Genomic DNA, 15,969 nt, shown 5'->3' on the forward strand with positions numbered 1-15,969 from the left:
AGTTTTCCCTATTTTTCTTTCATTTAATTCCATTACTGGTAGTTACAGCCTCTTGTACCCTCCTCAGTTATCACATGGCTTCACACAGTCTCAAACAGTTATCATGCTCCACAGCATTTTAGTTACCCACTTAGGCAAGCTATATGTACATTTAGCTCTTTTAAAACTCAAACTTGCATGGAATCCACTAGCACAGACTCCTGAGCCCATGCAGAGTCACAATGAAATAAATGCACCTTTGCACAAGTGTAGGGACCTACACTAGTAGATTCCAGTGCAAATCTGGCTCAGTACTTTGCCAATTTGGCTTCAACATTTTACCCCACCCTAGTTTGATCTGCTTAACTAGATACACATATGGCTCCCCATTACCATAACACCATGTGCCTTCTATTTAAAAATAAACAGAATCTTAGAGCTAGAACAAGAGTATTTAGTCAATATTGGTAACAAATGCCACAGACACATCCAGCAGGATGAGTATGGAGGATGGGCCTTGTTTATGAACTGTAGGAGAGCTAACAGAGCCATGACCACTATCTCTGTACAATGCCTTGGCTTGAAGCCTGACTGCAAATACAAGCAGGAAAGACAAAAAGTTCTATATGCTATTGTGGCAATACTGATTTTATGATTAATGCACTACACTGGGACTCACATAATCTGGATTTTGTTCCTGACTCTACCACAGACTTTTGGCAAGTATCTTAATCTCTGTGCCTCAATTCTCCACCTTTAATGTGAGAATGACAGGGACAGGGACATTAAGATGAATGTATTAATGCCTGTGAAATTCTCAGATACTATGGTGATAAGCACCATAGAAAATCCTACAATAATAAAAATAACATTGTAGTTCAGTGCACACAAACAAAAGCTAACATTTAATTAGAGGATTTATTAATGTATTTCTAACTATGTAATTAGTTGTTACATACAGCAAGGTTAGGAGGAACCAAAGCACTGCACCGATAAAACTCAATTAAAATATGAGTAAAATTCATTTGAATGAAAATTAAATCCATTTAAATCATTTTTTACAAAAATTTATTATTTTAGGACATGAAATCTCAGATTCAAGGCAGTCACATGTTTCAATGCAGCAAATAAAAATGTGGGGATTCAGGTTAACATGTTTCTGTTAATTGAGGTTGACATATATGATCACACGTCTCAAAAAAAAAAAAGTAAATAAGGTGAAAGTGTATTGCTTTTGTCTTGCCCCTCCCCATGACTTAGGCAACTGGTTTGAGCACCTTCCAAAAATTATAAAGTATGCACATCAAAACTCCCTCTCCTCCCCTTCTCAATCCCCCTCACCACAGTCTCCATCTTCCTTTCAAGGACTGGCTTTAGTTTATTTGGTATGTATGGGTTTCTGGGTCTTTGGGTTTTTTTAAATATAGTGCTATTGTGGGAAGTCTGGTCAAAGAAAGAAGTTCTATATTTTGTTCTGAAGATGATGAGATTCAGAGTCATCCTGATATCTTCCATGGGTTAGTTCCAGCTACATGGGGCAATCATGGAGAATGCACTATTTTCGGTGCATGACTCTCTCTCAAAGACAGTTCCATTTTTCCAGGGGAATGTGGATGCCATTGGAAGTCATGATCCCACCGAGTGAGGTGGTCCCTTAAGTAACTTGAGACAACCCTCGGATTCTGATGGGCAGAACTGAAACTTTAAACTTGACCCAGTATTAAACTGGGAGATGGTGAAGACAGAGCACTGGCGTGATGTGCTCATGGTAGTTTGTTTTACACAGAGACAGGCTACTACATTCTGAACCAAAGGTAGCTTTTTTGTGGATTTTTGGTCAGACCCTGATGTTCAGAGAATTACAACAATCAACTCTCAAGGTCACATATCTGTGGATCACTGAGGTTATGTTCGGCTCTGACAGGAGGTGGTCGTGTCCTCTTTCCAGCCATAGATGAAAAAGGGCATTTTTTACTTATGTGATTAAGTTACCCAGAAGCAAGGCAATGGACTTCCTTGGTAATCTGAGGGCAGACACCTCATTGTTAAAACAGGGTGAGTTCTTTAAAGTGCTTCCCTTTCCCCACCATCACCACCACACTTGTTCAGGTATTCAGATTCTACCAGCTTCTCTTCAACCACCTGCTGTTATCAGACATCAGACAGGTGCGGGGTGATGCTCTTTGCATTTGATATGAAAGTGATACAGAGCTGAATGCCATTGGCATATTGCTAGCACTTCAGTCCATATTGTCTCAACATGCCTTGGGTGCTTCAGAGAGAGAGAGAGAGAGAGAATGCACACAAGAAAAACAGGGAAGGGCATTTATCCTAGTAGGGTTCCACAGGTAACACCTCTGGAGCTGGAGGAGAAGGTGTCCATCATGACTCTCTAGGTGAAGTCTGAGAGAAATGAATGAAGCCACATCAGCATAGTTCTGCTAACCACTGGATAACTCTGAAAACTGACAACAGAATTCCAGGTTTGATAATATCAAATACAGCAGAGAGGTCCAGCAATATAAGTAGGAGTATCTGGCTCTTGTCCAGTCATGAGATGATCATCCAATACCAACAGCACCAATTCCTTTCCATGTACTGGCCTGGAGTTTAAATGGGAGGAGTCCAGAACATCAACTGTATATAGGTGGAGTTAGAGTCAAGCTTCAGCAAGCTTCTCAGTTAAATTGCTCAGCAATGGGAAGTTTGAGACCAATCAGTATTTGGAGATGTTAGCTGCGTGGGGGAATGGTTTCTCAGGTATTGGCCACAATATTGCACGCATTCATGGTAGATTTTCCTCCTCACCTACAAGGTTCTGATGACCTAAGTTCCTAGAAGATCCCAGTTGCTCTGAATACTTTTTCATGCGTTAAGGAGGGCCTTGATCACTAACAGATGGAGGTTAGATTTTCCTAAAGTGCCTCTAGAATTTCCAGATACAAGAATGGAAAGATTCAGGTAAGAAATGTATTGTGTTATTGTACCTATGTGCATTGCACAGTTCCTGGTATCCCGAGAGTCTGCCTGAACACAGATGATTTTTCTCTATAGTACTTAGTTCATAGGTCTTAGATACGTGTAAATAACATTTCAGGTACAGGGCCAACTTTTCTGCTTATGTAAACAGTCAGGGGCTCCATTGACTTCAGGGACATTTTGTCCATTGGACACCCATAGAAAATTATGTAGTAAAGTTAAAATGTTTTGATTCAGCTTTGTTATTTCCTGTAACAGCCCAAATTTTACAGAGTGACACAAAATAAACTACACTTGTGTAAACAATATGTATATACAGAGAATGCATATGTGAAGATGAGATTATAGCATGCTGTATAAAGATATTCTGTGGGCTGGCAATAAGAGCAAAAGCCTGAGCATTTAGATGATCCTGCGTACTAATTACAGAGAAGGCACTGATGCACTGTATAACAGAGGACAAATAATTTATAATGGCATTATGTTTTTATACCAATCTTCATAAGAGCAGCTCCAAGCATTTGCTAGTCATCAATTATCAGAAATCTGAAGTGAAATTCTGGCCCCATGAATTCAGTGGGAGTTTTGGCATTAATATTAAGTGAGCCAGAATTTCATGCCTGGTTTCTAGCTAAACAGAAAACACCTGATCATCACAACGTAATTTTCCAAAATTTGAATTTAATAGGCAAACACTGGGAAGAGGGACAACAAGCAAGCAACCAGAAAGTGGTAAGGTTTATTTAAAAATCCTACTTAGATTGTAAGCTCCTAGATGCTACAACAATACAAACAAACAAACCAGACTTTCAATAGAGATCCAATTCTCACTATTTGCTATAAATTAGTCTATATCGCTTTCATTTCACGTTCTCTGTGGTTCACTTTTGGGGCATGCACAAAGTAAGTTGTAAGTGGTTTTGTTTAGGTATGTAGAGTGTAACACAGGGGGCAAGTTATTAGTGAAATTTTTTTGTAAAAAAAATGAGCACATTTTTATCTTTTGGTTTATTTAATTTCTAAACAACTTTTTTTTTGGCTTATCTCTGCACACATACAATTCAAATAAAAGCAACTCTAGGATATTAAAAGGCAATAATATAGCCAAAAGTAAACACTGAAAATGTGTAAAAACAGAAAGCCCTAGAATTCCTAATTAAGCCGCACAGATGGCTATGAGGTAGGTATTCTAAAGCAATAGAGCTGAAATATTTTCTCATTGTAGACAACTCTTAAGAAAGACATGCTCTTGTAGTCCACCACTTCCTCACTAAAGTCCAATTCAATACCTTTCCCTCTGACCACTATAGCATTCACTTCATGAAAATGGACAGTATTAGAGAGACAAAATGAAAATTAAACTGGCTTTAGTGTGATGGCTATGACTGCTTTGTTATATCCCCTCCCACTCATTTTGTACCTTGGTTGGTCATTTCCTTTCCCTGGATGTAGGAACCTTACATTTATCATTGCCAAATTTCCCCTTATTGCTTGCAACTACATGGCTCTGTTATTCTGCAATTTTAAAGCAGCCTTCTTGTGGGTGCAGAAATGTGGTGATTGTTTTACGTTTGCATTTAAGTTTTGTCGGTCAAAAAGCCTTTTGGAAATCCACAGAATATAGAGCTCAGATACAGCTCCCAGAAACATCACACCCTGAAGTTCTCACAGAAGCAGCCTGTGGACCACTTGGAACTATTCTTAGTCCATGTTTGAGAACCACTGCCGAAAAGTATTAGACCACTGACAAAGTGAGGCACAGAGAGATGAAGCAACTTGCTGAAGATCATACAGAAAGTCAACAACAGAACCAATAACTGAAACCAAGTGCCTTGACTCTCAGTTACCTGTCTAACCTCGAAGCAATAGTCGCTCTTTGTGCTTCAGTGCATTTTAACAACATTTAAACATAAAATGAAAAAGGTGTTGTAAGTATTTAAATTGTATATGGGTGGTCTATGTATGCAGTATGTATTTGTTGTTTCAAATAGTTCCCTATTTTCACTCGCTATTCTTTTGATAGGGATAATTTTTTTTAGTAGTCGTCTTGGCAGGACATTCATCCAATAAAAGGAAAACAACAAACCTATGTAGGTGCTTGTAGATATATGCCTTAGCCTTCATTAGCTGCTCCTCTGGGACTAACACTATAGTCCTGGAATACAAAGCCCCATAACAGTAGTAATTTTAGAATGTTAAGTGTTCCTTTAATGCAGTGATCCCCCGCCCCCACCCCTGGAGCCAGGGCCAGGAGCTCGGCTCCCGGGGGAGGCACAGACAGCGGTAAGGGGGCCAAGGCTGGGGGCAAGATTTCTTGAAGATTCTTCAACAAAAAAACTTCAGAAACAGACTTCAATGAGAAACTACAGAACCGGAATTAATTTGCAAACTGGACACCATCAAATTAGGCCTGAATAAAGACGGGGAGTGGATGGATCACTACAAAAAGTAATTTTCTCTCTGCTGATATACCTTCTTGTCAACTGTTGGAAATGGGCGACATCCACCTTGATTGCACTGGCCTCATTAGCACTGACCCCCCACTTGTTAAGGCTTTTCATGTGCTGTAATATTTATACTGCTTACTGTATTTTTCACTCCATGCATCTGATGAAGTGGGTTTTAGCCCACGAAAGCTTATGCCCAAATAAATTTGTTAGTCTCTAAGGTACCCTAAGGACTCCTTGTTGTTTTTGCTGATACAGACTAACACGGCTACCCCTCTGAAATTCAGAAAGAGTAATTTACTTGGGGAAAATAAACCAAGTCTGTAAAATCACAGCCCCAAAAGTAGTTTTAGAACATATTAAGCATCTGAGAGCATGGGGTTAAGAAGAGAAACACATGTAGCCCTCATAATACAGGTTGCTATAACCACTCTTTCCCACCCTCCCCCACTAAAAAAGAGCTCCCTATTAGACAAGAGATTTCTGAGGAGGAAGAGCTCCTCTGCCATACAAAAGCCTGGGTTGTAGCCTGAGCTAATAAAACCTTTTTGTTTCCTTTGTTACAAGTGGTTCACTCTTGATTTCAACAATAAAACCTTTGGGGAGAAAAAAATGCTACTGAAAGACTTTTGTTGATGGACCAGCTGGCCCACACCATCAGCTCAAAGCCTCATGAAAGGGGCAAAAAATCATTAGCTGCTCTCTTTTATGGCTCTGGTGAAAAGATATATACGTGAAGTTACAGGGGTGCATGTTGGGATCATCTTCATACAGTGCAGGAGCAACAGAGGCAAGAATGTACTGCTGCTTCAAGTGCTGTGGTTGGGGGGAGGATCAGGGAAGGCAAACACAAGAAACACTTCCTTTCCCCTTATGTCCTTTGATATTCTTGTTGCTAAAATTTTTGAAAAATCACTTGTGTACATAATTACCAACAAGGAAGGCCACCTTGTTAGGGGGGTGGGGAAGGAATCTACCCAAACGTTTTACCAAGATCACAGAATTTTAATCTTTAAACTCAATTCTGGTCATTAGTCTTGCAATTAATGCCACATTTCAAATGCATAGACTTACTAAAGCAATTAGGATTTGATCCATTATAGTGTATAACTGTTTTTCAAACTGGGGACCCAGTACTGGGTCGTGGCATGTAAGGCATTGGGTCGTCTTGCTCTGGTCAGCACCGCCGACCAGAAAGTTAAAAGTCCCATTGGCGGTGCTGCCCAGCTAAGGCAGACTACTGCCTACCTTTTCCGACACCGTGCTGTGCCCCAGAAGTGGCCAGCAGTGGGTCCAGCTTCTACGCTGGGGGGGGCCACAGGACTCCGTGCGCTGCCCCCGTCCTAAGCACCAGCCCAGCCAATGGGAACTGGGGGGGGAAGGGCAGTGCCTGCGGGTGAGAGTCACACAAAGCCACTTGCGTGCCTCTGCCTAAGAACCAGACCTGCTGCTGGCTGCTTCCAGGGCGCAGCACGGTCCACGGTGCCAGGACAGGCAGGAAGCCTCCCTCTGCACCCCAGCTGTGCCGCTGACCAGGAGCCACTGGAGGTAAGTCCGTGCCTGAACCCCGCGGCCCGATCCCCTGCCCCAGCCCTGAGCCCCCCCCCAAAACCCAGAACCCCTTCCTGCATCCCAAACCCCTCATCCCCAGCTCCACCCCAGAGCCTGAACCCCTAGTCCAGAGTCCTGATCCCCTCCCACATCCCAGCCCTCAGCCCACCAACCCAGAACCCCTTCCTGCACCCCAAACCCCTCCTCCCTGACCCCACCCCAGACCCTGCACCCCCAGCCCAGAGCCCTGCACCCCTCGCACAGCCCAACCCCCTGCCCCACCCCAGAGCTTGCACCCCCAGCCCAGAGCCCTGATCCCCTCCCACACTCCAACCCCCTTTCCCCAGCCCAGAGCCCCCTCCCACACCCTGAACCCCTCATTCCCGGCCCCACCCCACAGCCCTCAACCCCGCACCCCAAGCCTCTGTCCCAGCCCTGAGCCCCTCCCACAGCCCAAACCCCTTATCCCCAGCTCTGTTGGGTCGCGGGCATCAACAATTTTCTTCAACTGGGTCCCCAGAAAAAAAGTTTGAAAACCACTGGTGTATAATACATACAAGCACTTCCTACTTTTAGGCCACTACATTTCAGTTACAGAAATTAACTCAGATTCCATAGTGACAAGGGCTACATAAGTACCTAGATCAGCAGGATGCTTGATGTATTCAGATTTAGTTTGAAATTGTTAATTTTTAAACAGTCTTTAGTTTCAATGTATATTTCATAGCTATGATATTAAATTGCAATATCCCCCCCTCCCCAAAAAAGTGACTATAATGAAAATATTGTGGGAGTTTTAGCGAATAAAGCAGCCTTTAATAACATTTTCTACTTGGTAGCTACCCTGACTCACTGAAAATTATAACAGTTCATATCCAAGTAGATCTCTAGATGTTTATTTGATATCTAGTATGATTAGAAGAAAATAGAGTGTCTGTATGGATGTTTTTATGATTCTAAGTTCATTCATTAACGTGTTTCATGAGCTACATGGTTGAGATTTGCAAAGCCTATCGGGGATTTAGACACATAACTCCCACTGACGTTAATGGAGTTTGAGTGGCTAACCTTGTGGTTGGCTTATCCGTTCTAATTATTGTAAAAAAGCTCTAAAATGAGGAATAGTGAAGCCAAAGGAATACACAGGATAACTTAGAAATAAGTCTTTGAACTATAGATGGAGAAATCACCGGTTATGTTTACTATATACCAACAACCAATCCAAGGGCAAAATCTCCCCAAATTACACTAGGGATCTCTGCTGCCTTTTCCAGATTCATATTACACACAAATTCCAGTAATACAGTGGAAGTTCTGTACTAATTTTATACATAGAATTTGCAGTAAAGGTCTACAGTATGGACTAGAAAGGGAGACTATTGCCTTAAATCAAGGTACTAGTTTTTTTAAAACTTCTTATCCCATAAAAATTTACACTTCAGAAACCAAGAAATCCAAAAATCTGCCTGGATCTATTTAGTAAGCATTTTCTTTATCAAGATATTAAAAGGAAGAAGTGACAACTTATACTTTTTAAAAGGATGTGGCCTTTTATTCACTAATCTAGATAAGAAAGACAATTTCCTAGAAATTCACAATTATTTTTATATACCATTGGAACAAAACAATCTGAGTTAAAATGTATGCAAATTTTATTACAAGGATATGTATACATATTTAAATCTTTATTATTCAACAGCTTTTATAAATCTCTCCTAAAATATTTGTCAGTATTGTACATTATAAGAATCCCTCGTGCTTGCCAATCTTTTATTACTTTTTTCTGGTGCAGCTACTGACATATCCTGTGCCAACAATGGTTTCCCCCAGATAGGTCACATTTTTGGGGACCTAATGTGTTCTTCTTTGTGTGGGCAAATCCATAGGAAAACCAAATCCACTTTGGATTATACCAGCTAAAGTCACATGTACAAGAAAGACGAGACGCTTGTCACTGTTTTTAAAACAAACTATCTTAACTGATATAGAAGGCAAGAAACATTATACAAAATCCTTCCAAACCAAAGCGTATTTCTTATTTCTCCATAGACTCTCATCAGAGCATAATAATTGATGATATTCATATATCCTTTCAGAGCAATATAAAAGATGTGTGTTTTCCAAGTTCAAAATAGAAAGTAATAAAGCAAGAATTAACAGGATTCAAAAGCACAGACGTTTCCAATGTACTGCTATTTTAATAACAAAAAATGTAATCCTCCCAAGTGATCTTGCTTTGGAAAGCATATGGCATTTACAATACACAAACCAGTAACACCTTTTTAAAGAATTTACAGTAACTTAATTAAAAATACTTTGACTTTAGGTGCCTAAAATTAGTACAGAAGCAATTGCACATTTCATTTGATCCAAAATGTCGTACATGACAATTTAGAAAAAAAAAAAGATTTTTGCCTCACGAATATATCATGTATAAAAGCCACCATATTAGGAACTCACTCGAGCTCTGCCGCCAAAGCCAAAGACCAAGGGCTTTCACCGCAGGCAGAGGGCCTATATCCTGAGCCCTGCTACCCAGAGATGAAGCCTTGAGGCTTGGGCTTCAGCCCTGGGCAGATGGGCTTGGGGTTTGGTCCTGGACCCCAGCAAATCTAAGCTAGCCCTGGCGACCCCATTAAAATGGGGTCATGAGCCACTCTGGGGTTCCGACCCTCAGTTTGAGAAACAGTGCACTCAGAGCATGATTGTCGCAAAGCAGCACATCTTATCCCACCTGCCAAGAAGGCAGCCATGGGGAGGACAGGCTGAGGGTTCCTCCAGATCCTGCAACTTTCTTGCCTCAGTCCTTCAGCTTCCCCTGTGTAAATGGAGGACATGTGGAGCCGCTCTTACTGCACCAACATCACTCTGACTGGGTACAACCCCCAATCAGTCAATATTTGGCTCCTACTCCCCCAAGTTCTGATGCCTAAAAGAGAACAAGTGTATGTACAATGACACAAAATCCCTGATCCAGCACCTCCGTAGAGCAGGATCCCCTCACACATTGCATTGCCTAAATCAAGAACAAGTGAAACAGCTCCAACTGCACCAAAAAATGTCTGGATCCCGTTACGTGCTGGTATGACAATGCCACAAAAAGACTCCAGCTCTAGCACTTGCTTCTTGCTGGATTCAGCCAAGTTTTAATCCCTATTACCCAAATTCCACTGTTTAAAGAGAAACTGTTTTGCCTCATCTACTGCACCTTAAAAATCCAGACACCAATATATTCCAGAGCAAGAGTACTGAAAATCTTAGGTCTAGTGTCTGGTTCCTGTAATCCTACCACAAATCCAGAAAAGGTGCATTAAAATAGAGAACAAGTGATACTGCTACTGTTCCATTAAAAAAGAGAAGTCTGCAAACCCACTTCCGCCTCAAAAAATACACCCGGGTAGAAGAAAGCTGCAGAAACCCTAATATGCATGAGTCTCTTGCTGGATTTTTATTATTTGTTACAGGATGTATTAATCAAGATCCCAAAAAATGATATAGTGACCATGGGCAATTTTAACATAAAGGTGGAAGTAACAATGATGGATTGGATAAAGTTACAGACAAATGCAGAATGGTTTGGACATGAAATGGTGAATGATTAATAGAAATTTGAAGGGAATAACCTACTGGTGGGTGGAATGTTATTTCCTCATAAAGAAATTCATAAAGCAACATGAAACTCTCCCCTATCCCATGGTACTACAGAGTACCAGACAGATCATTTCTGCATTTCCAGAAAGTTTCCCAGCTCACTGGCAGATGTGTATTTATACAGGGGAGCAGAGGTCAGCAGCAATCAGAACCTTTGTATCACTTAATTGAAGATCAAGAAGGTTAAAACAAAGACCATGCATCATCAGGCACAATTAAATGACCCAAATACAAAAAGCCCTTTTCAGCTTCAACTGAAGAACAGGTTCAGTGTTCTAATGTACGTAACTGAAGAAAACCAAAGATGGGTGGGAAAACTGCTTTCTAACAACAACAAAATCAAAAAAGGAAGAATGGATTAGCAATATTACTTAGGAATCTGCAGAAAAAAAAGTGTAAAGCAAAAATTCATGAATGCTAAGACACATAAAGACAAGCAAGTGGCAAAAGTAGAGATCCAGTTAGAGAGGTAAAAAGAGGTGCCAGAAGAGATAAAAGGGCAAATATAGATAGAAAATGTCAAGATGCTGAAGATGCTAGCCAAAAAGGTGACATTACAACCTTGTATAAGACGAACAGTTAATAGTACTGGAGGCCCTACTACAGATGCAGATGGAAAGACTTAATACAGAACAAGAACAACAGAAAAGATGGCCAGAACATTTTCAGGGAGTTTTAAACTGACCAAGCACATGTGAACTATTAGAAATATGTGACCAAGACCTACTACTAAAGCTTGATATTGATTTAGAAGATATTACAATTGAAGATGTCAGAAAAATCATCAGTAAAGTGAAATATGGGAATGCCTCTGGAGAGGAAAACATTACTCAAGAGATGCTTAAAGCAAGTGACAAAACGTCCCGCAGACTTTCCTTGTATTTTGGGATAGACTATGGAACGAAGAAAAGAACCCAACCCAATGGAAGAAAAACCACGTAGTAAAATTGCCAAAGAAGGGTGACCTACCAACTGCAATAACTGGGGAGGAATCACATTACTCATGTGCAACATCATTCTGGAATGCAGGGGCGCTGGAACAAATTTTATAGTGGGGGAACTGAGAGCCACTGAACCAAACTGTAAACCTTGTATAGGATGGAAACCACTTCAAGCCAGAGGGTGCAGCATCCCTAGCACCCCTAGTTCCAGCATATATCAAAAAGCAAATAGACCTTCAGCTTGGAGAGAATCAAGCAAGTTTTAAAGAGAGATCATGTGCAGACCATACTGTTGTTCCATAATATCTCTGAGAACAAAGTGTGGAATGGCAAGCATCTCTTGTGATATATTTTATAGATTTCTAGAAGACTTTTCACAGCATACACAGAAATGGTCTTTGGAAAATTATGGTATACAAAAATAATTTAAAGATAATTAAAATAATCAAGGATCTATACAATGCCAAAAGTGCATTCAGAGACGGTGATAACATCAGCCAATGGTTTCCAGTGGCAATTCTAGTAAGGCAAGGGTGTATTATTTCCCCACTATTGTTGCACTGGTCAAAGACTATGTCATGAGGAAAGTAACTGCAGAAGGCAACTGAGGAATTTTATAGGCAAAAGATAGAGCACAATAAGGATTAGCTTGTTTTTGCTGACGATACTGTCCTGCTTAGTTCAACACATGGCTTCATGGAAGAAAAGACCCAGCTTTTGGCAAATACAGCTATAGCAAGGGAAGACAAAAATACATGGCGATCTATGTCCCCAAAAGTGGACATCAGAGTGGATGAAAACCACTAGAAGAAGTAAGCTATTTTATCTATCTAGGGAGTGAGATGTGCCATGAAGGCAACACTATGCTAAATGTCAAAGAAGCAAACAATTTTCATAAACTTGAAAAAATTTGTAAAAGTAATATGATTGTCACTGACAAAAATACAATTTTTTAACAGCGGCATCATGTCTATCTCCATTTATGGAGCACAGTCATAGAAATCTACAACACAAACTGATAAGAAGATCCACTCATTCCAAAATAAATGCCTGCAGAAGATCTTCAGACTCCATTGGAAAGTATTTCTTGCAACATCAGAAATTCTAAGTAGAACAAACAATCTAAAGCATCAAATATAGTAAGACAATGGACATATTTAGGACACATTTTAAGGATGCAACCAACTCAACTTCCATGGCAAGTGATAATATGGACACCACTGTGGGGCCAGAGCACGGGCAGTTAGGCAAATCCCTGATAGGAGTTAATGGTATTGGACCAGGATTAAAATAACATGGTGCTTTCCCTTCTAAACAAGCTTTGTCCTCTACTTTCCTAGCATCATCATGAGTTGTTTGAAATACATTCCTGCCAAGAGGTCTCCATTGTTCTTGGTATTGTACAGAACAGTTTGTAATCCAGATTACCTTTATTTCCCTGAACTGTAACTGTGGTTATCAGTAAGGTTCTTTTTAGTAAGTTAAAATATCATTCCTGTTTATATCCGATATGTGATTCATTAGAAATTAAGCCCTGGTCTAAACTAAGAGTTGAGGTCGAATTTAGCAGCATTAAATCGATTTAACCCTGCACCCGTCCACATAACAAAGTCCATTTTTTTGACTTAAAGGGCTCTTAAAATTGATTTCCTTACTCCACCCCCAACAAGGGAATTAGCGCTGAAATCGGCCTTGCCAGGTAGAAGTTGGGGTACTATGGATGCAATTAGATGGTATTGGCCTCCGGGAGCTATCCCAGAGTGCTCCATTGTGACCGCTCTGGAGAGCACTCTCAACTCAGATGCACTGGCCAGGAAGACGGGAAAAGGCCCGCGAACTTTTGAATTTAATTTCCTGTTTGGCCAGCGTGGCAAGCTGCAGGTGAGTGCAGAGCTCATCAGCAGAGGTGACCATGATGGAGTCCCAGAATCGTAAAAGAGCTCCAGCACGGACCGAATGGGAGGTACGGGATCTGATCGCTGTATGGGGAGAGGAATCTGTGCTATCAGAACTTCGTTCCAGTTTCTGAAATGCCAAAACGTTTGTCAAAATCATGAACCTGCCCCATTAGCACCATGATGCCCGCATTGCCAGGACCCGTGCTTTGAGAGAAGTCTGTGTCCATGTCCACATCACTCACGTCACTGAGATGACGTCGCCTACTCACCCGGTTTCGCTTTGCCAGGTTCTGGTGCTGCATCTACTCCTGGATAATGCGCGTGGTGTTTAATGTGCTCCTAATTGCCAAAATGATCTGAGCGGGCTCCACGCTTGCCGTGGTATGGCATCTGCACAGAAAAAAGGCACGGAATGATTGTCTGCCGTTGCTCTGACGGAGGGAGGGGTGACTGATGACATAGCTTACAGGGTTGGCTTACAGGGAATTAAAATCAACATCAAGGAGAAACAAAAATAACTGTCACACAGAATGGCCCCCTCAAGGATTGAACCCCCAATGCTCAACCCAATGCTCAACTCACTGAGCTATCCCTCCCCCGGTATTTCAGGCAGGACTGAATCTTCATTAAACTTTTCAAGGTGCCCCTGACAGACCTCACCGAAATGATTGTCAGCCGTTGATTTCAGGGAGGGAGGGAGGAGGGAGCAAATGAATACAAAACAAATCTGGTGTATTTCTTGTTTTGATCCACTCCATCTATCTTTTATATCTTTGGCTGGCAGCAGACGGTGCAGCAGGATTGCTAGCCATCCTCATCTCCTGGCTGCTCGGCAGAAGACGGTATAATAGGACTGCCGGCAGGACTAAAGAGAATGACCTGGTCAAGTCACTCCTATTTTAGTCCCTGCGCCCATGTCTGCCCAGGCGCTCCTGACCGACCTGACCGAGGTGGCCAGGAGCACCTCGGACATGATGACGATGGTTATCAGACCTATTGCACTGTCTGCTGCCACAAGGAAATGGGTTGCTGCTGCTGAGTAGCAATGCAGTACTGCGTCTGCCAGCACCCAGGAGATGTACGGTGACAGTGAGCTGAGCGGGCTCCATGCTTGCCGTGGTATGGCGTCTGCACAGGTAACTCAGGAAAAAAGGCACAAAACGATTGTCTGCCGTTGCTTTCACGGAGGGAGGGAGAAAAGGAGAGCCTGACGACATGTACCCAGAACCACCTGTGACAATGTTTTTGCCCCTTTAGGCATTGGAATCTCAACCCAGAATTCCAATGGGCAGTGGAGACTGCAGGAACTGTGGGATAGCTACCCAGAGTGCAACGCTCCGGAAGTCGACACTAGCCTCGGTACTGTGGAAGCACTCCGCTGAGTTAATGCACTTAGTGCATTTTGTGTGGGGACAAACACAATCGACTATATAAAAACAATTTCTAAAAAAACAACTTCTATAAATTCGACCTAATTTCGTAGGGTAGACATACCCTAAGGAAATAGCATTCTTTAGAGAACAAGTGCACATCACAATTTTTTTTTCACCACTAGCAACGATTAGCCAGCAAAGACCTAGAAAAATAGTAAGGGGAAAGGAGTGAGAATATAGCTAAACAACATTGTTTTGTTTGTTTTTTGTTTTTTAGCAATGACATTAGCAACTAGTGGAATGGTTTATCACATTTCTGACATTTTGCTTTTCATCTTAATGTCTATAGTTGTTTATAAGCAGAGGGTGGGATTTGAAAAGAGGCTAAACTGTCAAACAACAAAGGAACAATGAGATTTACGTTTGTAGAGTCAGAGTGCAAAAACAGTTAATATGATTATGACTACATTTAATATGTGGGCATAAATAAATAAAAATCAGGGACCTCTCTTATCTCTCCATTAATCATTTCCTAAACCCCATCTCATCCCCATACCAATTCTCCTTCAGCTTGTAACCTCAGTCAATCTACAACCTAACCTGTCATCTACAATCATTAATTTATTTAGCCTTATTACTAAACTCAAAGAAGTGTTTTGTTATGTAAAATTTTTATATGTGGAATGTTTAGTGATATGCCCAAGTTGATGCAGCAAGCCAGCATCAGAACGTTGGCCTTAGAGTTAGGAGTCCTAACTGCAAGCAACACTCCATCCCTTACATACAAAAGGTTTTGTTTTGAAAATGGTTAGAAAGAAAAATATGCATGTAGTGAAAAATCCAAGCAGCTATCATGACATCTCTCAAAGATATCTCTGCTTTATATTCTCAGGAACCATTCCAGTTAGGTGACAGCTAATACACTGTGTGCATCTACAGTGTGTGTACTTCAGTAAGGCTTCCTACAGCTGTCTCTGCACTTCGTGCAACTTACTGCTCTTTATAGCTCAGCTACTGAAAAAAATTAAGGTGGCCTTCACATCATGCTGAAATCTTTTTTGAAGTTTGTGCTGCCTTGTTGGCATTCACAGAAAGTCCTAAGGCCAAATTCTCTACTGATAAAAACTGGTGAAGTTCTGTAAACTTCAGT

General features: G+C 41.3%; 1 protein-coding gene across 11 annotated transcripts in view; it reads right to left on the bottom strand.

The window, feature by feature from the left end:
• The window catches only part of AOPEP (aminopeptidase O (putative)), a 389,108-nt gene that overhangs the window by 324,823 nt on the left and 48,316 nt on the right, over positions 1–15,969 (bottom strand). For 10 of the 11 annotated variants that reach the window (XM_077817475.1, XM_077817474.1, XM_077817471.1 and 7 more), the window contains one exon: positions 13,716–13,836. The gene's annotated coding sequence lies outside the window, so the exon portion shown is untranslated. Of the gene's footprint in view, positions 1–13,715; positions 13,837–14,940; positions 15,023–15,969 lie in introns of all 11 variants that reach the window. The other variant, XM_077817470.1, reaches the window with a different exon arrangement.

The sequence above is a fragment of the Eretmochelys imbricata genome, chromosome 5 (genome assembly GCF_965152235.1).
Source record: "Eretmochelys imbricata isolate rEreImb1 chromosome 5, rEreImb1.hap1, whole genome shotgun sequence".
In the NCBI taxonomy this organism is placed as follows: domain Eukaryota; kingdom Metazoa; phylum Chordata; order Testudines; family Cheloniidae; genus Eretmochelys; species Eretmochelys imbricata.